The sequence below is a fragment of the Ceratina calcarata genome, unplaced genomic scaffold (genome assembly GCF_001652005.2).
Source record: "Ceratina calcarata isolate Rehan_Ccalc_2016 unplaced genomic scaffold, ASM165200v1 scaffold88.2, whole genome shotgun sequence".
Taxonomy (NCBI): Eukaryota; Metazoa; Arthropoda; class Insecta; order Hymenoptera; family Apidae; genus Ceratina; species Ceratina calcarata.
In genome coordinates, this window is record NW_017180156.1 from 577188 (window position 1) to 602845 (window position 25658).

General features: G+C 48.7%; 1 protein-coding gene across 1 annotated transcript in view; it reads right to left on the minus strand.

Annotated features, from left to right (window-relative positions):
* Window positions 1–18167, minus strand: part of Antp (homeotic protein antennapedia) — a 101038-nt gene extending 82871 nt beyond the window's left edge. Inside the window, exon 1 of the mRNA XM_026818795.1 lies at window positions 17682–18167. The gene's annotated coding sequence lies outside the window, so the exon portion shown is untranslated. The remainder of the gene's footprint in view (window positions 1–17681) is intronic.
* Window positions 18168–25658: the final 7491 nt, after the last annotated feature.

Genomic DNA, 25658 nt, shown 5'->3' on the forward strand with positions numbered 1-25658 from the left:
AAGGGGTACCCCTTGGAAAAATGTCGGAAAAATCGAAAATTTTTTTTCATCGTTTATTATGAGCAATGTTCTTCCGACGTCTGATTTCTTTTTAAAAAATGCGTTTCTAAAGTGCATAAACTTTTGGAATTCACTGTATAGCCAATACATCCTTAAATACTTTAATTCAGTTAACTAAAGTACGCGACAAAGTGTCTGAAGTTCGAAACTATTTATCGCCGTAACTCGTAGCAATTTCGTATACCGAATCGACGAAAAATCGTGCGGGACCCAATTCGTTCTGTCGACAGGCCAGGGAGGAATCCTTGTCGGGACCTTGTAGAGGACGGATTTAGCAAGAAGTTTCGGGCGCGCGGATGGGTTTCACCCTCTCGCAACCTCCCGCACGATTTCGTCGCGAGTACCGGGATTCAACTTGTGTTGGTCCGAGGTAGCTAGGCAAAAAGGGCCCGGAGGCAAGGTAGCTACACGAGCACGGCAGCGATCAATCAATGTTGCCGTCGGGACGGTAAAACAATACGATGTTGCCTCCATAATTGACGGGAATCCATCATCCGCGTTTCGCGACTTCCCTTCCCGCTCCGAGCCCCGGGCTGCGAGATCACGGCCTTAATCCGCGCCGGAATTCCTGCGTCCCCCGCGATATGTAAATTTCATATCCGTCCCGGATGGCTAACGGCCATTTTTGTGCCCGTCGTCGACCCTTTCGGTTATCCGTCGTGGACAGGGAAAGTATCCTTAATTGTCGGCGACGATGGTGTGCTCGCAGACTTGATTTCTCATTTTTATCCGATCGACAGGTGCATTGGAAATTTTACATTCGCAATTAAGGATCGTCGTTAACGGAGATAGACATGTCGAAATTTGAAGAATTTATTAAGATTAAGGGTCAAGGTATAGCGGTATACGGAAAGCAAAGGAGTACCTAATGATTTAACGTCGGCGTTATCTACGATTGTTTGTTGAAAACGCGTCACGCGAGTCCTCTCTTACAGCGCGGATACGGCGTTGCGCAGGCGGGAAGGGTTAACAGGAGGTGAAAGGATCGCGCGATAACCGAGGAAGGTGAAGGCACCGAGGCTCGAAAAGAGGGAGAGGATTGGTAAGCCCCAAATCCTCGAGCTTAACTAATTCCTGCATGAGTTACGAGCCAGTCGCGGCTAATTCCAAATAAATATTCCGAATACAGATTATGTTAACCGCCGCAGATGCAAATTAGACGGTCAAGGGAAGATGTACACCCAGGAACTTCCGCTTTCGTTCGCGGAACGTCCCTGTCACACAAGAATTTCAATTTTTCGTATTTCACCGTTGTACCCGTGTTAATTAACGATCGGTAAAAAAGCCGGATATCCCGGGCCCGATCCGGCGTTTTGAACGTGACAGTGAATTATCGAAGGAGTCTGGTGAAACGTGGTAGGGGATGGTCTAAGTGGCAAGTAGGTAAGCAACTTGGAAGTTAGGGGTTGGAAGTCTGCACGCTGATACACGCGCAAAATGCACGCGTGTTGGGAGGTCGGTTGTTCCACTGTGGGCGCGAGCGTGCTTGTACGCGGTGTAACCACCTTTAGCCGGAGTTTACCTTGCCTGGTAAACTCCTCTAGGTACCTACGCCGGAAACTCTGCTCTAATGCAGAGTAATGTTGATTTATGCCCGCGTTGCTCTCATTCTAACTACCTCCCGCCTCCACTCCGGCTGCCTATTCCCGAGCCGCGCTATACATATTTCACCCGCTACTCATCAACCGAACAAAATATTACGTTTTTCCATTACAGCTCCGCGAGCGCGATCAGATACGCCGGATATTCTTCACTCGAAAATCCGCGCTGCGTCACGAACGGAAGTCGAACAATCTCACCGATTAGACTGTTTCATAAAAGCCGGTCGAACGTGCAAACGGTCTGTAGAAGGTTTCTTCAGACATTCGAAAGTTCTGACGATTAATACGTCAAGTATAGTATGCAACGCGATAGCTGATGCAAAGTGCAGGTATCAGCGAAAGGCGAGCCGTGGGGCACCGCAACTATTACCGAAACGGAGCTACTTGAACGGGAATATGAAAACGAGGCGGCTAGGTACACGAGGAACCCGGCCACCGGGGTTCATACATATTTGCAACGTGCGGCCAAGATAGACGATACGCAATTGTATGCACGAAGGTATATACGCGAACGATATCGCGGAGAAGGATGAGGATAGATGTGCGCATACAGAACGCGTGGGTAAATGCTTTATTGCCGGGCTCAGCGAATATCCTTGCACGGAGCGGCTTGTCTATTGGACTATCCGCGCACACGCGACACACCACGCGTCTAAATAAATGTGTACACGCCCGCGAGGTGTGGAATTCAGCTCGCGTTTCTATTCGATCCGCCCGATCGATCGTTCGAGTTACCTCATAGTTTTATCAACTTCCTTGCCTATTCGCTGCTGGTTGTCGTACGTTGAAACTATCGACGAGATTTTAATTGATCATCGGGATACGTTACTTGCGAAAACGGGCATCGTTCGCAATTTGGTTTCTACGATCGGCTCGTAGCGTAAGCGAACGTCTGTATCGTCGAATGGAAATTCACGAGGCGGCCGTGCGCTGGGAACATGTATAATACCCGTGAGGTTGAACGTAACGCACGCGTACCACGGCACAATACGCGATAGCGGGAGAGAGAGGGTGCAGCGATACAAATGCATCAGTTTCACGGCTCGTCGGACAAGACAACGAGAATTCATGCCCTCCTCATGCATGAATCAACAACCTTTTCCATATTTACATAACAACGCTTGTGTGATTCGCGATGTGCGCCGTATAGCCGGGTGGGAGTCGGTTGACAGATTGAGAGTATGGATAGGCTTTATTCCGTTCAAGCGGTCGTCCTTCGGAAAGACGAGACGAGAGAACCCAAGGGAAAGGCACTGCGGCTGACAGAGACAGAAACGAGCGACCGGTCGGAATGAAGAGATGGAAGGGAAAGAAGGATATTTCTGACGCGTGATCTGAATATCGAACGCCACGGGGAATATGATGACGTTCCACTGTTCGGCAAAACTCACGAGATAGCGATCGATCGCGGGAACGTCACGTGTCTGTCTTGCCAAACCCTCCGAATTCTAGATCTCAAGTTGGAACCGAAGAAAAATGTAAAAAGAAACGACGCGATGGGATTCGCGTGCAATAAAATAAATGCATACCTTTCGTTCGAAGGGGTTCGTACAATGAATCGGTATAAGAAGAATGAAGAAAAGTCGGTCGATTGAATTTCGAGCGTCGAGTGATCACGAGAAGAGGAAACGATGACGGAGAGGGTGGGCCGCTCGATACACAGCGCGGAAAGGAAAGTTTCGCGTGTACACGCGAGTAACCGAGGCTCGGTTGTCCCTCGCGAACGGGTTTACGTATGCAATGTCTAGGGGAGGAAGCACTGCTTCATGCAACGCGGTACGTTCGCGGAGGCGTGGCGATGAGTTACGTTCTCGCGGAGCTTAAGAAACGTTCGGCTGCCGGGCCGCACGGTCCACCGGGAAGAATTTCGGGAACCCCGGGGACCATTCGTCACCGCTATTGAACGCGAGATCTGGTGAACGTAACTGGCTCGAACCTTGCGATAAACGAGACGTTTTGTTTTGCGACGAATCAGCCCTAAATAGTTCTGAATCGGTCGATGGGCCAGAGCGATAATAAGAATCGCTGCATCCCTTATCCCGGTCGATCGGGGGTGGCTCCTATCGCACGACTCCTAAATCTTCGTCTTTATCTCACGACGGTTTATCTACTGTCCTACTTTTCCTCCGTTTCTATTACCAATACCTCCTTCTTAAGTACTCGAGTATATTGTCTACTGAAACACGATTCTGTACAATTTTTCAAAAGTCAAATTGTTCAGTATAGAATGCGTCGTGATCTCATTCCCGTGACAGACGGAACGTCGTTCGAATCGAGCATACGTTACGAGCGTACGACAGGCATTTCATTATTTTCCGACAGGTTGGTCGTGCGGAGTGCAGCGGAGTCGGTGGCTTCTCGAAGGACAAGGAGGATGAAGTAATCCTCGTTATGGAACCGGTACGCGTGTGTGGTTCGCAACATGCGCGCGATCCCTCCACGTGAATGCTCCGGTGCGTAATTTCTAAATACGTTGTCCCATAAATGGGGAAAGGAACGACGGCGCACAGCGCGATAGATATTATCGAGTCATTCCAATTAAGCCGGATTAATTGAGAACACGCGCGATGCCATTGATCAATGTCCGTTTTCGCCCGAAACTAGCAGTTAAATAAAAACCATTTAGCCGATTTTGCTTAAAAAGTGTCACGTTTACTCGTCCGGATATGGTCTAATTCAGATATCCGAGTGGAAATTTCGTAAGGGACTCAGCGAGCGTTTCGCAAGCGGAGTGGCAAGTTTGCCCCTAAGTCCGATATTCGTCTTCACGTATCCCGAGAACAGCGGCGATATTTATCGTCGCTTTTCGGAACGAGCATCCGGCCGAGCACGGAAGACGCTTCGCGTAGTCGTAAATAGCGTGGTCGTATTTCCCGTCGCTGAACGACGGAAAAAATGCGACGAATTTCTCACGCGAGGTCCGAAAATAGACGAACGTTAATCGTAACTTCGCAACTTTTCCATCATCCGCACTTATAATAATTCAATACGAGTATCTCGAAGGATAAAGGAGTGAGAGGGTTGGAGAGCTCCTCGGAAGAGTTCGAAGGATGCTCGACGATTTATCCAATCCGGAAGCGAAGGAACGCTTCGCAGCATGCCAACTATCGGCGGTAACGACCGCAGGATCCGCGATCCCGTTACGATCCGCCTCTGAGCTTAGCCTCGGCGCGCGTGAAAAAATCGTTCGCGGATGGAACGCACACGGTGCTCGCGGCGCGTATCCGGGATGTTGCCTTATCAGTCGTTCGGCTGCGTGAGATTCCCCGCGAAATGCGAAAAACGTGGAAGAGGGACCGGGACCGAGAGACGGTGTAAACGTTTACCCGCGAGGCAGCACTCGCGTCGCTTGAAAGGGAAGGCGTGACAAGACTGCCGGAGTAAAAGGAACCGGGCGCGGAGTCACCCGCACCAGAGGGTGACATGCTGCCCAGCCGGTTACGGGGCCCAGGCCCGGCTCCGAGGCAGGTGAACATAACTGAACAGAAACCCGCTCCCCCGTTCCCTATAACCAAGATCGAGAAGGGATCGCGAGACTGTGTACACGTACAGTATACGCTAACGCGTTTACACGGTACACGTGTGCCGCGCTCGCGAATAATCTCGCCGCTGGATACACCGTACCGCGCGGGACGCGGTTAATATTCCACCCTCAGTGGGCAGGTGGAGGCGGATCGGATATCGCTGGTTTCTTGGTCATCGGGACCGTGACGAAAATCGAAGTAACGATAGAATTTTGATTCTTTACAAAACAATCGGACAGAATCGACCAGACGCGAACCTTTGAACACGATTAAGGAGAATAAAGCGTGTCGAATTCTGGCAAGAAGCGACTACTGATGTATCTCGCGAGCCACTGTTACCAATCGATTACGGACACGCTCTCCCGTCGCGGCGAACGTATCGCGAATCAGTGGACAGGCTTTGAGTCGTTTGAAAGTAATCTTCTGTAAGACGCGGCACGCGCGACATCGTCGTCTTACGGGATTTGTACGCGACATCGTCGACCGTGTGTACGCTCTCTCGTAATTGACGGAAATCCACAGACGAATAAGCGACTCTCGTTCCACTCTGGCGACCTAGAAAATCCCTTTAGCTGGAACAAGCGCGAGCGGCGAGACTTTCGTCATCCATTCTGATTTATGCAGGTTGGCTGAGATCCTCGCGATCCCCGCGTCCCGATTGGCCGCGGAACGACCGCGATAGGCCAATGTGTCGGCAGATTAGCATGGAGATTCTACTTACACATGGCTCACGGGAATTTTCAGTGCCGCGTCCCGGATGTTCCGCGACCGCGTTCGATAAACCATAAAAAATCGACCTCGAACGTCGCCGACTCCGAGGAGCATGATAATGAGAACATCCTTGACATTTTAGTCTAGGAAAGTGGCTTAAAAAATAACGTCTACAGTTTCTTACGAGATTCTTCTATCCAGACACGATTCTCATTTTTATCTATACCATATTTTCCTTTCTCAGCCTTGTTCAGAGGCTGAACTAAAAATAGAATTAGCGAAACGGTGCATCGAATCGTCGCTTGAATACTAACGGTTCGCTGTTGTCGAATTAAAACCAGATAGTCACGTGTTACGTACGTTTAATTGGCCTCTCTCGTGCGTGTGCGAAATAGAATTCGACTTTTTCTTTAGTTATATCCTGACCGCGTTGTTATCGCGTAACGAGGACAAGTATAATCAAGATGCAGGAAATGGTGTCCTGCGCCTCGCGTATAGCTGACCCTCTTTCGATCGATCGTTCACCAAACTACGAACCCTGTTCCGATGTCTCTCGTACGACGTTACATTAATTTTAAATAAAAGAGAAAAGTTGCCTTCGTTAATCCGATATCAATTGTTGTCGCTAACATGATTCTGGGTCTAATTGTTAATCGACTCATTCCGCTTTTATTATCCAAAGCGGACAAAGGGAGAATTACCGAGGCGATAAGAGGACGAATGAATATTAAATTCCGGTTGAAAGCACGCAAAACGCACTGGCTAATGTAAGAACGGGAATGAATTACGTCGGCTGCGGACAGAGTACGGCACGGTACTACGGCCCGCGGAGCGTAAAAATCTCGCGCATCTTAAAACACGGTTGTATAATTGAATTAAGCGGATGATAACTCATCCTCCGCTACGCGGGCTGGTACTTGTGGCTAATCCCTCTGAAGATGATCATCGCGTGGCTGTGTTCTCCGTGCTCGCGCGTAACGGTCAACATTCCATTAATCTCGCGGTGTATTCCGCTAACGCTATTCTCGCGTTATTGCCTCTCCGATACACGCGAGCGTATTTGTTATAATGGCGATACGTCTGACGTGGCTAATTTATTAACTCGAGGCGAACAGTTCCTCTTAATGCACCATTGTTCCGTTCAACGTTCGCTGCGTCAATTTGGCAAACGATAGGAAATTGTAATAGCGTATTCGTGGAGGAGACCTATTTTTTTCGGCTGTAGAGACCGCGCGAACGGAACTCTCGGTCAGGCAGAGTAACCCAGAGAGTAGAAAGGTGGGTTATACATATAGGGAGCAGGTTCTCACGCGGAGGCGAAAGAGACAAACGGAGAGGGGAAGATGGCGGCCGCCAAAGTCGCGAACCGGTTGGTCTGTCTCTTTAGATTCTCTCCTAAGCTCGCACCGGCCCGACGTTCCAGTACGCGGCGAACCTAACTTCGATGGTTACGGTACACGGTCACGCAGGCCGCGCTCAATCGCCGTCGTATCATTTTCCACTTAGACGCAACGACAAAGGAAATTGCCGACGAACTAGCCGACTGGCTCCAAAAGAATTCTCAGACGACGCGACAAACGGTTTCACTTGGTAAATCCTTCTCGCGGTGAATATTACAAAAGCGCAGTTAGATTTTAGTGGATTCCCGGGTGATTCCAGCGTGACCAACGCCACGCTTCCAGCAGCGTTCTTAATCCCAGAAATACCCGCGCAGCTGACCCGACGGTGGCCAAAGCCCGGCGCGAAAGCTTCGAAGAACGGAACGGCGTAGAAGCCGTAGAAGAGGAACGGAGGTCGGGGAGTCGGGAACAGAGAGAGGAAGGTCGGTCCGTAAGCTCTTGGGATACTTACAGCGTCACAGCAGTGGTCCCATTGTGCAGCAACGACACGAGTCCCCTCTCTCTACTTTCCGGCAAAACTTCTTCCCCTCTCGACAAGCCTGACACACTGGTTACACGTACACAGACGCGGCGAGCATCGCCAGGAAACGGCACCGGCGTGGCCACGGTGGTTCCGGCCAACCTGGGTCGACCGTGACCCGACGAGCAACGAATTTCGAGGATCCTTGCGCGCGGGAAACGATAACGCATCGGCGAACGCTAGGAGACCGTCTACCACGGTGATCGAGGCCGAACCGAAGCAGGCCGAGAGGCTTTCGGAGCGGCCATAATGCACTGGCTGCCGGCACAGAAAGGAATAGGTCAGCACGAGGCTTCAGCCGGTGACCACTCCCCCTTGGTGCCCCTCGCTCTCATCTACCGTGCGATCACGCTCACTTTACACCTACACCGGCTGAAGCCTCGTATCCCCACCTACCCGTTCACCTGCACCAGCCCTTTTTTACCCCGTCGCGTAACACGCAAATTCTTATCCGAGAACGCTTTGAATCGACATCGCTCCAGGTTTCCGCGATAATTTTCAAGTTGCAGTACGTGTGTGGAGCGTTAAACGATCTATCACCGATAGATGTATCGTTTCAAATAGAATCAATTTACTCGCATCGATTAAACTTTCATCGACATTTTCTAACGACTCGGCTCGAGCTATCGTGTAAGCGCCGATGAAACCGTGGGCGTAGTCGATGCCGTCGTATCGGTGTACCTCAGCTTACGACACAGCTAAATAGATACGCGAGTGCGTTTCAGAAACGCAAAAAAATATACGTGCGCTGGGTGTAGAAGCCGCGAGGCGACACACGCGATCGGCGAAGGCCGCGAGCAGCCTACATATTCAATTTTCAATTCCGAATTCAAGGTCCCAATAACGAGGCGGGAGGGAAAAAGTGCTCTGAATCCTGACAAGTTTTCGCGATCGCTCCGCGATTGTCTTCTGCGAGATAACAGCGCGAGTATCAATGGCGGGTACTACCGCGGCTGGCTTACAAAACGACATTCCTACACGAGCCCCGAGTTAATGCCGCGGGACGTGAACCGATAAAATCTCTAGAATTTACGGTAAATCGTACTTAACAACGGGAACACCTCTTAAGACTGTAGGTACAGCTAGCTAGCGATTCCGTTACGCGTTTTGATTCACTGCTTCTGTTTCGCGTTGCCAACAAAATTTAAGTTATCACCGTTTCCTTCGTCTACTACAAAACCAGCTGATGACTTCTATAGAAAGGTCATCTAAGTTCCGCCAATTTTTCGATATAAATCGTATTAAGTAGAACGAAACGCGAGCGCGGGATGTCAGAGACGTCGAGGGTGCGTCGGACAACGTCTCGACCGGGAGACGTTTGAAGTCGTTGAAAGGAGGCATTGTCGGATCGGACTAGACGCGCGGCAGAGGCCGAAGGGGCAGATTGAAACCGCGTGGAAACGGTTTAATTAATTTCGAAGACAATCGGCGCTTCTCAAAAGTCGGACAACTTAACTCCTTAGCGGCGGCAACAGCTGTGTCGTAAGCATATGCGTGCGGCGAAAGAACAACGAGCCAGAAGGGAAGAGCGGATCAGAACCAGTTTCATCTCTTAAACGCTTAATTAAGGTGACTATCTCTCGTTCTCTCTTACTCTCTTTTCCCTATTGAGAGCGAAACGGGAATACGTAAATCCGAGTGAAGGATTCGCTTCCCCGCGAGGGAGCGAAGGATACATCGATACGCATGCACACACGCGTCTTCATAGATGTGTACGTACTTCTTCGACGTCCTGCACCTCCTCTCGCGAACCGTGCATTTCGATTTATCGTTAACGGCTCTATCTCCTGCTCGGTCCTCGAACCAGTTTCTCGTTTTATATCCCGTTCATACGTAACCGAGTAGCGGAGTAATTACTGCGAGGGAGAATCGGTTGCTCTAAACAATAACGAGCTCACCGAGCGATATCGAGTATCATTTTCATCGGTTCGCGATACCATCGAATTAAACGCAAGTATATAAATGCGGGACAAATGCAGTTTATATTCAATGCTCGTCGTTTAGTTCGTAGCTTCAGAAAATGAAGACGTTTTATTTCGCCTTTTAAAACGAACTACACGAATGAACGTATTGAATTATCTATAATATGCGGAACAGTAGCAATTAGAACCGGGTAATAGTAACCGCTATCCTCCTTATCGGAGGCACCCTCATTGGATAAACTATTCGAGAGGATTCCCATAAACAGCAACACCTGGCGAAGCGCGCGTAGAAAGCGTTCCGGAACGCAGTACACATTTGCTTACACGAGAACCGCGGACTCGAAGGCGTAAACGCTTTATTTCTTGCACGCTCGTTCCGTCACTTCTTCGAGACGTTGCTCCCTTTCTACTTTTTTTCTCGTCCGCCCCGCGGTCCGCATAATTTATCCTGCTCCTAATGGAGAAAAATGTTCCGGATCGGGGACCGGTAACGCGCGAGGACCGCGCGTAAGATCGTTTGCGGTTTAAACGATCATTATCAGCTTTTATGACTCAATGAACGTCGAACGCGAAGCGAGCCCCTCGAAACCGGCCATTAATCGTTTGTTACGGCAACTTTCGATAAAAAAGAAACACCGATAGTCTCGATCAGCCGTGATTTCTGTCCCGATTTCCTGCGTATTCGACGCGACGCGATTCGTATCGCATATTACCTAAAAAAAAAAAAGAGCAACGCGTTTCTTGAATTTCATTGAATAATTAACGCGAGAGAGGAAAAAGTATATGTTTTTGCAGGAGGGTTTAAAAACGCGTCGGCACCCTGCAAATGAACCGTTAGAAACGTGGCAAAGGGAAGATGTTTATCGTCGTTCTCGACGAGTCGCGAAGCGAACGAACCCCGCGAATAATTATTCGAGTGAATCGAGCGAGGCGCACAGGTGTGTGTTTCAGGTCTCTCATGTTAATCAGACGTCGTCGTCGTGGCACGAAACGTGAGTATGCAAACCGCGTTTCCACACGCCGCGTCGGGAACGAGAAAAATTTCCCGACGCGCCAGCCACGCATCTCTTTTTCCATTCCGGGACACGATGCGTGGACGCTATCAATGGAACGATTTATAATTAGAGTCAGCGTTCCATTGCGCAATTCCCCGGATTTTTTAAGAGACCACCGAGTCGCTGCTATCTTCGACTTCGACGCTCGCTAACTAACCGCTAATTATTAATGTCCAACAAATTGTTTTCACTACATCTCGGTAATTTATCGCCTGCATTCGGCCGAGTTTTAATTGCGAGTTTAATCGTTTGCGATCAGTATCTAACGAGCTCGGCTCGCCTTCATTGATATTTCGAATAAATTTAAACATCGACTCGCCAAGCGTTTCCTTTTAATTCAATTTGCCAGGTACTGTAATTAGTTCTGGTAACGGGACGAAGTTCGGTCACGCTCTGTTTGCCACGATACAAAAATCGTTGCTATTCTTTCGCGAAGTACTGTGTAACCGATATCTAAGTATTCTTTGCGAACGGAGAGAAGCAAGAGAATCCGAGGAGTGTCATACGGCTATTAAGAATCCCCGTGTTCCCTAAGAATCGTCGGCGACACCTTGAGTATATATTCCGCGGTTGTACGGATGTAATCTCTGTGTGCCATCGCGACAACCCAGCTTAAACTAGGCACCGTGTTATCCCCCTATGTGTCCGGCGTCTCGTACGAGCGGTGTTCCCCGGGTTCTTTCCTCTCCTCGTTCCCATCCCCGGTTTTCTACCCGGTTAAAAGTAGTGACATCATCAGGCACCTATGTCCACCTCGCACCCATACCGCAGTCTGGACACGTACGGTTTCGGACAAAAGGAGCGCTAAGACAAAAATATTGTCCGTCCACGGAGTTGAACTTATAAATCAACGACGCCGTGGCCAACAACGGAATCGGCGGTCGTGGTTCTTCGTTGTTCGCCCCGTCCATTATCGTTCCGGCTGTTCTTCTGCGGCTTCCCCACCCTCGACTTTTCATATCTCTCCGGCCTCCCCATTTAACGTTGAATTTATAAATAATGGCTTAACGAACAGACGGCCGATCGTTGATCATAATTCAACTTACAAATGAGAGAGGTTTCTTCGTGTCTTATCCGTTCCGAGTCGAATTCATTAATCGATCACCGGCCAAACCGAATACCCTTCTTTCTTTTCCCTCCCCCCCCCCACCCGTTTTCGCGACCCTATTTTGCTCTTTCTGTCGTCTCAGTATTCTTCTCCGGAACGCGGCGCGGCGGCGACTCCGTAAATCATCGACGCGGGACCGCGACTTAATCGTTTTAGCGTAAACGTCGTCCGTTTCGATCGCTCGCCAGTAATTTACGATTCGCGACCAACTTTTCCCGAGTAATCCTCCGGGACAGACTGGGATTATCCGTTTCTTTCGACCGAGAACATATCGAACGCCGAATATAGGTTCGCCTGGCATCGGCCTTGCGTTCGACTTCGAGTCGGAAATCTTGAAAATAAATTGCTGAATACTCGCGACTGTCAAAATGGTGTGTTGCGAGTGTCCTGGGAACGCGGAGCACGTTTCTGGAAACGAGTGGAGCAGTGACCTTCGGCCGCAAAAAGGTGGAAGCGTTGTCCCGTTACAGTATAACGAGTAGAGTCTCTTGGTTTTAGGCATTTTGCCTTCTTCTTTCTTTCTTCCCTCCCGTCCTTTTTTACGACCGCTCGAATTTATGGGAACGACACGCGGTTAAGGCCATTCCTGGGCTGTTTAGTTTCCCAGGTACACCGGGCAAGGTGCGTACAGGTGACGCAATTGCACGCGGCCGACCTTGCTCCAAAAACATTTTCACACCCTCGGTCTACCCCCGCTGTGGCGTAAGAATCCCATTGTCCCCTCTGACGAAACGATTTCAATATTTTTTTTTGCTATGGTTAAGGTCGGAAACGCTTTTAGACTACTCCGTGAAGAACTACGATTTCAAGCTAGAACGAAACGTTCCACCGTAAAAATTCATCCCGAGTTTTTGCAAATTTGAACGCGTTCGCGCCGATTCGCGTTTTCCAATTCGCGTATGAATGTTTCACGAGCGACGAAATTGGGATGTTTCAATTATGAATCGCACGCCTGCGCGCTGGTCCCGATCGCGGGGGTGAATTGGCGCGAACCACCTCCCGTGAAAATCCAAAGAAGATCGCGCAATCGCATCACGGAAGGAATAATTTCCGCGTAATTGCGGCCGAGGGTCTCGCGAAAACGGAAGCGGCGATACCCAATAAATCACCGATTTCGGAGCCGATCGAACGAATTAATTTGCCGCGCTCTCGGCGATCGGCGACGATTCGGTGGGAAATCGCGCCGCGTGGTGAAAAATATCATCGCGGGGGATAGTCGCATACCGGTTCGGTGGCCGAGGAGTTGAAAACTGCTTTCGAAAATTAATAGTCGGCCCATTAATTCAAAATACCTACTCCGCGCGTGATACATTCGCTGTTTAACTACCCGATCATTAATTTACTTACTTTATGTAACGCCGTTGGCGAGCGCTCGACGTGCATATTTCTTACGCGAAATTACATCAACCGGTAAAGAGACTGGAAACAGCTTGTCAACGAACTGTTTCGCTGTTACAATCGGCCGGGCGCCGGCGACGAAATATTCAAAACTGTATTTAGACGAGTAATGCGATAAATTAAAATATAACTTCGGTGTTACCACTGTTTCACTCGCGACGCGGTCCGACGCTCGAGCACGTGGAGCGATCCGACGGCAACCACGAAACCGAGCGTAGCTCCGACCGTCTCGAGAATTCTTTACTCGAACCAGTGAAAAAATGTTTAATTACACTCCAGGATTGTTCGTAATTTTATAAATATCACACGATCAATAAATTTCGCTATACATCAATTTCATCGAAGTATTTCTTAAAAATTTTGGAGATTTGAATGCTCGAGCATAAGATCTTCTGCGAAGCAAATCACAATTTGTTTCTCTTTTCTTCGCGTTAAAGAATCGAAGTTGGTGTAAAATTCAAATCACAGATCGCGATCGGTGTCCGATAATTAAGCAGTGGGTTCCGATGGGATCGCAGGCATCCGCCCTGGCGAATAATCGAATTCGATAGGAATATACGCGGGTTCCTCCGGTCGCTCGACTGGAAGATTGGACGAATTTATGCGAGCAATGGTTGGCCGTGGCCCGGGGCCCCACCCTCTGCGCCCATTTAAAAATACTATCTAGGCGGCCATTTATCAGGCTTAACTGTGTCTTGAAACCCGTTACTTTTTATTGAATAACGTATAACACCTGCGAAAACACTTAATTCACGTTCACCGATATATATCGCGGCTCCAGGCCGCGGTATTAAATTCGCGGAAATTTAGGAAGATAGGGCGCCGCGGCCGGAAGAGAGCAAAAAGGCGGCCCGGCCGCATACTCGGGATGATTGCAGTTAAAAAGAACGAGACGACGACGCGAGCCGGTATCGAGTCAAGGGGGAACGTTTCCGAGAAAAAAAAAAAAACACGCGTGGGTGACTCGAACGTCGCCGGACAGAATCGTAAATCATAATCGATGGTCGCGATAATGCACGGTACAACCAAGAATCAACCTCATTAGACGCGTTAAACCTATTACATTTATTAGATAAGTATACGCGTTGCCGTAGGAGATCGTTTATACTTTCTACCTACGTTCCTACGTAACGATCTCTGATTTACGACAGGTGCCAAGAAATTAGAACGAATCATGTGCTTATGATATTCTCCACTTCTTCGACACTTCAGAGCAGGTTCAATTAGAGAATGCAAAGTTCCAAGTACTTGTAATTTGCGTCGCCCGTATCTACCCGTAGATTTAGCTTTACGTTTTCCAAACAACGGCAAACCACCCCTGAATAATCTCTCGGGCAAAGTTGATCCGAGAGGTCGCGGGTCGCTTCATCATTCGTGGTCGACTTTGTTAAGTTTCGGGCATCACTTATCTCAAGTGCCGCGGGCACTCGAAAGGGGGGGGTCGCGACCCCCGTCCCGAAGAGGCAGGGGAGGAAAAGAGAAAGAACACGTGCGTGTCCCTTGGTCGGTTGCGCGAAAGGACGATCTTGAACGTAAATGGAAGTCGCGGCGAGGGGTGAGTCGGAATGGGAGGTGAGGGGCAGTGCGAGCCGTACGGCTGTAAGGTGTTGCGGAGAAGAGAGAGAGAAGGAGAAGCGTCGGGTGACGTCGCGACGCCCCGGGCTCTCTCCGAGCAAGTTCTCGAAAGTGTCGGCTAAACTGATATGAGAAATGGCCGCTTCGTGCTGCCCGTAGGGGATGGAGAAGCTCCGACCTGTACGGTTACACACGGCCGGGAAACGCTCGAACCACCCGCGCGCGTTTTCCAACCCCCCGTCCCGATACGATATTCCGTGGCAATACAGGTCGGCCGACCGTGTTACCGTCTTACGCCTCCGCGAACCCATAGATTTATCGCCAGATTTACCATGCGATACCACTCCTGTGATCCTCTAAACTCCGAACGGAAAGAACAAAGGGGGACAATGTATCGTTTAATTACGGAACTTATTCCAAATAGGATCGGGCGCGTTTTACAAAGAAGCTCGAATTGCACCACGGGGACCATCCGGCAAAAAAGTATCACGTTGTCACTTTGACAAACTAATTGTACCGGGGCGTTAGGGCGCTGCAATCATCTCGCACGATTGCAGCCCGCGTATACGTTTAAACAGAAGCGGCGAATTAATTCGGAACAGTAGTTTAATCCACTTCCTAAGCGCTATTCGAGCTCCGCGCTGCTTCTATACAAAGAGGCAACCCATAATTTCGAGGAACGATTGCTCACCACAAGGAAAGCAATATTCATATCCTATCTAGAAAGAAATATACAGCTATCGTCAAATCACCCACTACATTTTTATGAAACATTTCTATTATTTGGGGAAATACTATTCGAGGTTTGGGAAGGGTTGGAAACTAGCAATTGTTCCTCCAGTTTGCCCCCCTGAGGAAGAAGCGAACCGTCGGAGGAAGAAGAAAGTCTAAAGAGGAGGTGGCCGAAGGTGAAAGGGGGCAAAAGGAACGCTTATCACCGGGTGCAGCCGCACCGCCCGTCGGATCCTTATTTATGGTCTCCGTCAGGCGTTGGCGCGGTACACACCACCTATTTTACCCCCGGGCCTCGCGATACCAAACTCACTTTATTTTCGGTCGGCTTTCATCCCTTTTTCCCGGAGAAATCGAACTTAAACGTGATCGATCGCGATGCCGGAAAATAATGCGTTGCCTTATAGGAATTTACGTGACTCTGTGACTTCATTACTTACATACTTTTCTATACTCTCAGTGAAAATTATGGACAATTAGATGGATTATCGTTCGAAAAACAAGATGGGAAATATCTAAAAATATTCAGCGATGTAATTATGAAAAAAGACGAGATTAAATCAGACGACTCGTTAATTCAGTCGAGATGACAATTACTGATTCACTACCTACTCCAAGTATGAGATACTGCACGTAACGACATGTTTTTAAAAACAATCATGGGAGACAGGATTCACCGCGACAAACAGTTAACTCATCCGTGACTACTGGCAATTACAGTATTCCTTCTATAAATATAAAAAAGTTCTGTCAGTTATCTCGCTTGGAACTAGTGAAACGATTAATGCGACATCGCGCTGTTCGGTCGAGATTAATGTAACATAATCTGAGATTCAATGTGTGAAACATTACTAATCTAATGAGAAAAACGTTTAATTTCATAATTTTTCTTCATATAGGTCTCGTTAAAATTTTCCTGATTAAAATGGCACTAACTAAACACAAAATAACTTCGACGGCTACTTATAATATACTCAAGTAAACAATTAATTATTAATATTTTATACATACCAGTAAACGTAATGCAAATTACATCACGCTGGACATTATTTGAATCACAAGAATCTCCCAAACATGATAAAAATTTTTGCTTGGGAGAAATCAAGACTAAATTAATTCGATACGCAGATATTTATCCTGTATTTGATACTCACTCTCTTTTTGTTTTTAACAAACTGCCTCTTTTTACCTTCGGGTTTTCCTCAAATTATAACGTAACAACAAAACGTCGTACGTTCCATGCCGGCGATATCACATTTATCCAAGGAATACTGTATGTATTAGGTTCGAGTAGATGATTATTAACCGTTTGGCATCGATCCTGTTTCTCAACGGAGAGACAGGCGTTTTATCGCGAGAGGTTATTATGCATTGCGAGCAACGCACGGCTAGGTATCACGTCTGCACGGTTATAGTTCTTCATTAACGCCAGTCGTAAAACAACCGTTTGACAGAACGAGATACAGAACGGAAATATTGATGCACGCCCCGAACGGTCGAGATTAATTCCGTAATTGATATCTGCTAGCGATACGAGCTAGCTACCGCCTGGGAAAACTCGGAAAAAGAAATATCTTCCCGTTTATCGGAGATCGCAGAGTACATACATAGTTTCACGGCACACGTTCACGTGAACCACGTGCACGCTCTTGTTCCTTACTCGTCCGATCACGGGCCAGTAGATTAGTTCGTCGAAACAAAATACGACGAATTTCATTACATTTGTAAACACACTAATCGCAGTGTTAGTTGCACGGGGTATAACGTGTTTAATTTCCGGATGCGTTTACCTTAGCAATTGGACACGCTTGCCAGCGAGATCTTGCCGTTATCACGTTGTTTATATTTTTAGACGTCAACGATATTCTAGTACTTGCATTTCTGTCTTTACCAGGACGTTTTCGATGAAAGTTAGCATGGTGATGAACGGATTCAATCGATCGTACATGTGCACTGACCCGCCGTTTTGGCGGGAGAGGATTTTTCTCAATGTCATCGAACAGAACTGGAGCTAAATCGCTTGAGACGAAGTCTCATCGCACATGGAATGTGATCATTACAATAATCTCACTTACCCAGTGGCGGCTGGTGGAAGATTCAGCGAAAGCGAAGGGTCGTTAGCGGAGGGATGGCCCGCGGTCGTTTCTCGTCGCTCATGGTAGCTGCGATCCACGGCACGGCATGCGGAAGTCTGGTGTCCGACGACTGGTCCAAAATGGGTTGAATCGGGATCTGGTTGCTTCGGTCCCGACGCGGCGCGAAGCGTGTTCCCCGCGTGAATTAGTAGAGGAACTAGAGCGAACACGATCTCGGGAAGGGTTGAAAAGACCGATCTCTGCGAGGGTTGGACCGGCCCCGAGTGGAAGAATTGCAATTTCGAAACGAAACCGAAGCCGCGTGTGGCCTCTGAATCCACCGCCTCGCGTGCGTTCGCGGAAGACTCGCTTCGGAACGTCGGACGCTCGCTAGCTCGGGTGACGCTCCCTCGCGGGCCAAAGCAAACTTGTCGGATGGCAATACGTGAGTTAAATGTTCACCGCGGATGGTTTACGGCCCGATAGTCCCCACCTCGTACCGCCACGCGGCGCTGCCTACGTTCTCTCTCTCTCCGTTCGCGGCCTCTGTCTCGCTCCTTGCTCTTTCCATCCTCCTTCGGCTAAGCTGCGATTCCAAGCGTCGTTCTCGCTCGGCCAGCCACGCGTTCTCCCTATCCTGTCCTACCCAGGTTTTCTCGCTCGCACCATCTCGCTCGGTCCCACGTCGACCCCACGAAACCGCTCGCTCTCCTCTCGCCTCGTGCTCCGTCCCAGTCCCCAGCACGGTTGTCCTGTGCGGCCGGTGCAAAGGCGGGGAATCCGTGCCACGGGAGCGAGAGAGAGACGCGAACGAACAGAGAGAAAAGTTCGGCGGCTAGAGAGAAACCGATTTACGGGACCCGCGATCAAGACGGAGACGAACTATTCGACGCACACCCGCGCGATCGCGCACGGACGAGACGGGGATTTATATGCAAGGGCGTTGTTAATGGCGGGAGGGGGCACGATGAAGGGAATACGCCTGTTGTCTCGTTTCCTCTAGCTAGCTCGCAGCTACTCGAACCTCGTTCCTCTCTCGCGACCATCGTCAGTCTCCTCCTCGTCGGTTCTCGATCTATCCTTATTTACGAGAACCCGTTCGGCGTCTTCCTCCCGCGAAGGTTGTCGCGTCCACGTCCTCCAAGGATCCGATCCAGCGTCACACTCTGCTATTCCCTCGTACGAACGTTTTCCCTCTCGCACGGTCATGGCGTATAGCGAGTCACGTGACGCGCGCAACCCAATCGGAAGCCAACGGTTCGAATCTCGCGGGCACTCGATACTCACGTAGCGGCCCACCTTCAGACTGGTTATCATCGCTTGCACATGGAGGATTGAGCCATTACCTGGTGCTTGCCGTTATAGGTATAATTATATAGCGTCGTGATACACATCGAGTAATGGTGATTTGTGGCCGCACTCCTCCACGCACGCTCTCTCTCTGTACTTCAGCCACGTGTCTGCCTCTCTCTCATCTCTCCCGTTCTCTCCTGCTTCGACCACGGAAGCTAACCTCCGCGGGTATTATTGACGCGCAAAGGTACGCGAATTTAATTACATACATCCTTCCTTCACTTTCTCTCTCTCCTCTTACTCTTCCTTTTAATTTACTAGAAAACCGTCGTAAATATCGACGAACACATAGACATTTATGAACATTAAGGACTGTGTTATTTCGGATTGAAGGGATAATTATTCGTATACCAAATCACTAATTATTACCATACAGATATATTATATAATAATCTCTGGATATAAGATCACATTTTCCTGTGATATATAATTCGCACCAATTCTTAGAAGTGTGTTCGTTTAACGTGAGCCTCGAGTCTTATCTGTGTTTGCATGTACTTCTCTTTCTATATAGTGGTGTTGCACTCGCACAGACGACAGTGCTTATTTTTTACCCATATGACCAGCGATTTTATGGTCAAGGTTACTGTATTATACATTCTAATATCTCTATGCCTACTAGAGAAATGGTTATGAAAATAGACAGGAACGTATGAAAATGTATTCATTTCCAGAATGAGATTCGGATCGGGAATCCTATAATCGTGAATTTTTTTGATTAGCAAGACGGACGACGAAAGTTCGTTCCTGGGTCTGGCAATAATTCAGGAAGTCAATTCGTGCGTCGTCGCGTTAATACGAATTTCGCGTAGGGAGAAATGAACTCACCGCGAAATTGTGTTTCACCGTACGCGGCCAATTCCGCTTCGGTGCAAATTTAAATCGAGTCTCGAGCTCTCCACTCCGTGTTCGCCTCTTTTTCATCCCCGGGGTGACGCGGCGTGCATCATTCGCGACGTTCGCTCGTCAACCGTCGCGCCGGCCGCTCCTGAAGAATTTAAATCACGTGCCCGACCAGTCTCCCTCGGTCCAGCAATGAACAATTCTGAAGAAGATACCGTTATTATGGCGCATGACGCAACGAATGGTATCGACAAGCCCGATATATTGGGACGATAAATAATGTTCGCGACGTAAAATCAATGAATCGGTTGCTCCCGGTTCTCTTTTTCCGTTTCGCGGTATTTGTTTCGTCGGACAATATTAGCTCCGAAAAAGTCCGCAAAAAACAGGCGAACACGCGAAATAAATATAAACGGGCGCGGGTGCGGCTGAAAAAAGTTCACCCTGAAGATATATTACGGAGCCTTTTATTAGTCCCTACCGAATTACACGAGACTATTGCTCTTCGCGTCACAATTGCTACCGTGCACCTGCTGCCCCCGTCGATCCGTCAAAGCTCGTGCCGCCTTCTCCTACCTGCATATACGATAATCAATTGATAAACTCGTTTCCCATAAAATATCCAAACTCTATTTCAAAACGAATCTTCGTGCTACAAGTGAATTAAAATTTTTAATCATTGTCTTATTTATGACGACTACTCGTACACGTTGTTAATTGCGTCTGTAGAACTGATAGGAAAGAATAAACAGAGGCCACGTGGTCACAGAAATACGGTTAGATCAAGTTAGAAGTTGAAGGGGAATATTCGCAGTTTGACGGAATGTTATTGCGGCCATAATCGCAGGCGCCAACAGGTGCGAGCTTGCACAAGCCTACCACACACACGCGGATGCACGGGGAGAATGTATCGGTGGGAGCGAGTACGTGTACCTATATTACTGCCATAGGGCAATAAAGACCCCATCCCTATAATCTGTGGCGGAAACAATAACTAAACAGCCGGGCAAACCCGGCCAACCCGGCACTGACCCAGTACGAGTCGTTCGTAATGCTAATGGCCCCGCAGTTGTCAATATTTTGACAGGAAATTAAGATGTGTCGATGCCGCGATTGGTTTAACTATCTTCTCTGTTCGGGATTTCTCTCCTTAAAAGCGAAATGCAATGATGCAAATATTCCTGCTTGATAATACACGGAGTCATTAATGGAATCACGTTCTAATTTCCGGTGTATACATTTAAAAAGTATGACGCGACAGATGCATCACCGAGATTCTCGTGTATATCACGCTGGAATTCTTTCCCGTCGAGGGGTTAATAGCAACGTTCGAAAAATATAGCGGCTGAAAAATTTAATTCCTCGCATTCCGCACGCTCTAGGCGTCAAAAAAATGTGCTTCATCCGGAAGTTCCTAATTTCACGAGAAATACGCTTAGCCAGACGCGAGTGCTTTACGAGAATTCGCAACGTAATATTCTCCGATATTAGAAGAAAAGGAATTTCCCAAAAAGTATCCCCGCTGGATCAGACACGACAATCTATTTTTATTCTCAATTAGTGTCCGTCGAATTTCGTATCGATTATCGATGAACGCTCTATTTCAAAAGTACGTACTCACTTTTGATAATCACTGTACACCGTGTACCGAGCGTGTATACAAGGAAGAAGAGGAGGACGCAGCGGCGTTATCTCCCGCCTCGATCTACTTCCTTATCGCAGGCGAAATTGTCCTGGCCTTCGTGGCAGGTCCCCGGCCTCTTCCTCCTCCACGAAGGGAGCGAGAGAGAGAACGGTCGCGAGTGGGAGAAGGAAGACGGGGATGGGAGGAGAAGGACCGTACATTACACGCGCACGAAAAAAGACCATCTACAGGACGTTTAATTTCCGAAGCCCTTCCGCCAGGTCCATTCAAGGCGTCTGTGAATCCACGGGCCAGGGCCAGGGCATGAATCCCGTCATTCAGCTGCCACCCCCGTTGCTACCTCGCGTGTCCTCCTTCAGAACTTACGGCTACGGGGCATGACGTGAAAAGCGCCGTTGCAATCTTCCTCCTCGATACCATAGAAAATTCTGCCGAAACCGAAGTCAAAGAGGCCACCGCTACATCTCGGACCTTTTTGTTGCCACGTGAGATACGCGGAGTCGCGTGTTCTCCGTCGATTAATCCGATTTCATTTCACGTGTCGACGGAGTAATTTTTATCCGAATAAATAGATGATCGCTCTCATCGTAATAGCTTTAGATTTATACAGCTTTCTCGATGGCGGGACCGTGTAAATCTTGTAGTAATTTACTAAACAGTGAACGTCTTGCGTTGGACCCCGTGTCGGGTTAAACAGCCCGTAAAAGAAAGCGCGACAACAATTATTCCCCTTGTCCTGGCGTCTGTAACGCGCAATCAAGCTAATCCCGTGAAAGACACCCTCCGGATTGTTCAGGCATATTCGTCGAGGGTTGTCGCTTAGACAAGCCGAGCTTTGATTAATTGCGCTTACAAGACGTTAGAAATTTTAACAAGAAGTTAAGAAGCATCGTTTGTATTTTTATTTCGAACAATGGAATAGAGTCGCGATATAAATTATCGATCATCCGCGAGTAAAGGCAAGCCAAGCGAGTATACGCAAACAAATTACTTTCCATGCAGGAAGAGGAGTAGTACAAGGATGAAGAAATCGAAACAATAAAACGTTGACGTGCAGTTAAACCTATCTTCGGGGAAGGACAGACTGGTACATGTATAAAAGTGAACAGGCGGCAGATCGTAGCATATTTATTTTCCATGCCATTTAATAGCCGGCTTCCCGCGACAAGACAATCACACGAGTTTGGAAAATCGTCGAGCTAACTTAACGGCGCTATAAAACCCGGCGGCTTCTGCGGGGAGGCACGACAACCCCCGGGCTCACCCCGTTCCACCCCTTTTGCGAAACGGGACGACCCCGGAACACTTCTTCCGCCACGTATATCCTCATTTGGCCGACGGTGTTTTACAACTCGACTCTCGTTTCACGACCGCTAAACGTGACGGATGCCTAGAAGTTGCACGGGCTCTGCAAATCATAAAGCGCGAAGCAAGTGCACCAAACTAAACACCGACTTTCTCTCTCCCTCTCCCTCTCTCTCTCTCTCTCTTTCTCTTTCTCTCTCTCACGTTACCTCGTTATTTGGTGAAATATATCGCGTTACGCAGTAACGCAACGCGTATAACGCTTCCGCGTTTGAGATATCGCGCCGGCCGGAATGTTCGTGCCGCAGATTAATTAAACCGCGGGAAAAATGCGCCGACTTGCACGTCACGAAACGACAGCGGACGCGTTCTCTTAAATCTCATCGAACCTCGTTTTATTTCGGCAGCAATGCGTGAAATTATCCTTGAGTTTCGTCATTCGTACAAGGGTGAGTTCTCATAAATCGCGCCGAGGCCTGTCCACGCGCGGTCCGCGTTATTTACTCTCACTCGGGGAGTTTCGCAAGAATAACAGTAACTTGGTGAATACTTGCGTCGATGGAACGTGGACTCCGGATGCCGCGGAGAATCCGGTACAGCTTTCGCAGCAGTTATAAGCGTAGGTAATTGCAAACGGTCGTAAGTTGGTGGAAGGTGGAGCGATACCTTGTAAGGTATCCCCTGCTCGTTGGAAACTCGAAAGCGAGTCTTAGCGGTAGCTAGCGCGAGAGACTGCCGCGGCTAAGTTCGGCGAAGCTCTCCGCAAAAGTGGCGAGAAGGCCAACTCCGGTCGGGGTCCTTCCGGACCAGATTCATTAGGGATCTTGCTGATCCGAGACGGTGTTTCGTGCGCCCGCAGCCACCTTGCCGCGAAATTTATCTCGACCACGTAAACTTTGCCGGAACCGTTGTAAACAACCGGCAAATCCTGCGTCGTTTAAACGCCACCCCCCATTCGTCGAACATCCCCCCTGCGTCCACTATCGAGACTCGGCAAAAACCGTTTCCTCCTCACTGTGATTCACGGCTGAACTCTTCTTCTTCTTCCCTTTGCCGACGTAACGTCTACGAGATTCGTCGAAGACGGAAGCTTCGACGAACGTCCGAAAGGGCAGGTTATATTTACCCGAGGCGATAAATCAGCTCGCGCGGCCGCGATTACGGAGAACCCGTCGTCAAAATTTGTCGTCTCTAAGCGAAACGTTAATTCGAATTAAACGGCAAAGTGGCCGGGATCAGAGAGGCGATCCATTTTCTCAAAACTCGATAGCTACTTCTGTAACTACGCTCGAATGAGAAACTTTGACTCCAAGTTCAAAAAGGAAATTGTTGAATTTACTTCGGATCTTTAACGACGCGCTCTAGTTTTAAACGATGCGGAGAACGAATTTCTTGGTAGAGTACGATGATAGCCTGAACTGGAGAGACTATTGTCCACTTCGTACGGTTATAGTCGCATATTCATCCGTTGACCAGGCCCATTTCGACCATGATGGCCGCGTTACGGTTCACCGAGCGATTCGACGATGAGAGTCCGAAGTCTTCGTGGTCTGGTCGCGGATGCAACCGCGTCCGAACATTTAATACGCGGACTCGTAAGCTGTTAATCTCCGCAAGCTGGTCACGGCCGCTTTACTTTTATACAAACGACTTTCGACGAGAGAATGAACACTCGTTTGTCTCTTTTAGAACAATTTATCTCTCCCCATGATTTATAATAACAAATCGGAATAATGCATATTTAATCTAAAAACTCGTACGTCGTTTTTGTGCGAGAAAACGATTCCGAGTTCTCTGAATTGAAATTCAGGAGAACTGGGCGTTCAATCAGCGGAACGACGTTGGACATTGGAAATGTTAATTCGATCGTCGGTTGTCTGCCGGAAGAAATCGTTCGGCGGTGTGATCGAGAGACCGGTTCGCGGGATCGGGGAGAAAAACAGGCAGAGCGCGAGGCGAACGCGCGAGTAATTTCGTTTTGCACGGGTGCCGGTTCGAGCTGCGCGACACCGGTACGGAATAATAGCGCGTAGCGACCGATAGATCAATTCGGGCATGCCGAGTTAATGATTAGCTCTCTCGGTTCTTGGCAATTTATCGGCTAGGCAACAACACCGGTATAGCGCTCGCACCGGTGTTGCCGGGAGTGACTTCGATAGTTAATTCGGAGATAAGCGCGCATTGAAAATGACGGATAGTTTGGAATTGGACGAGCCGGACCGTCGAGTGAAACGATCACTACGAGCGCATGATTCCGCCTAAACATAATGATCACTTAAGACTTCCAAGCATCGTCGATGATTCTTTCGTGAATAAAATTAAAACGAAAATAGTTTGCGAATTATACATATATCAATGGATATTCCGCGTGTACTTTTCGGTGTAGAAGAATTTGATATTAACCACAGTAGACGACGGTAATGTCACCGTCGCTGGTCAGCTGGATTATACATATTTCCATGACTGTGACCATGAGAGTCTTCAACCCCCTTTCTCTCCCGCGGGTCCGTTCGTAGAGCGAAGACACGTTCAAGAGAAGAGTACCTACGCGAGATATCGGGCGGGGGCGAAACGAAGATGGAGTTCGGGGCGAAAAACAGAGAAAGAGAGTGGTAAAGTTCCTCTCTGGACACACGGGCCTCGACCGACGCATACGTAGTCATGGCACCAGGTATGGCGTAGTGGCGAGGCGGCGTGTTGGTAGCGATAAATCATGGGTTACCACATTGTAGCCCAGTAAATCATCGGACGCGGGGAACGCGAGAGCTTCCCAGCGTGAAATGAAACGAATTCATCTCTGTCAGCCCCCACCACCCGAACCCCCTACAGCC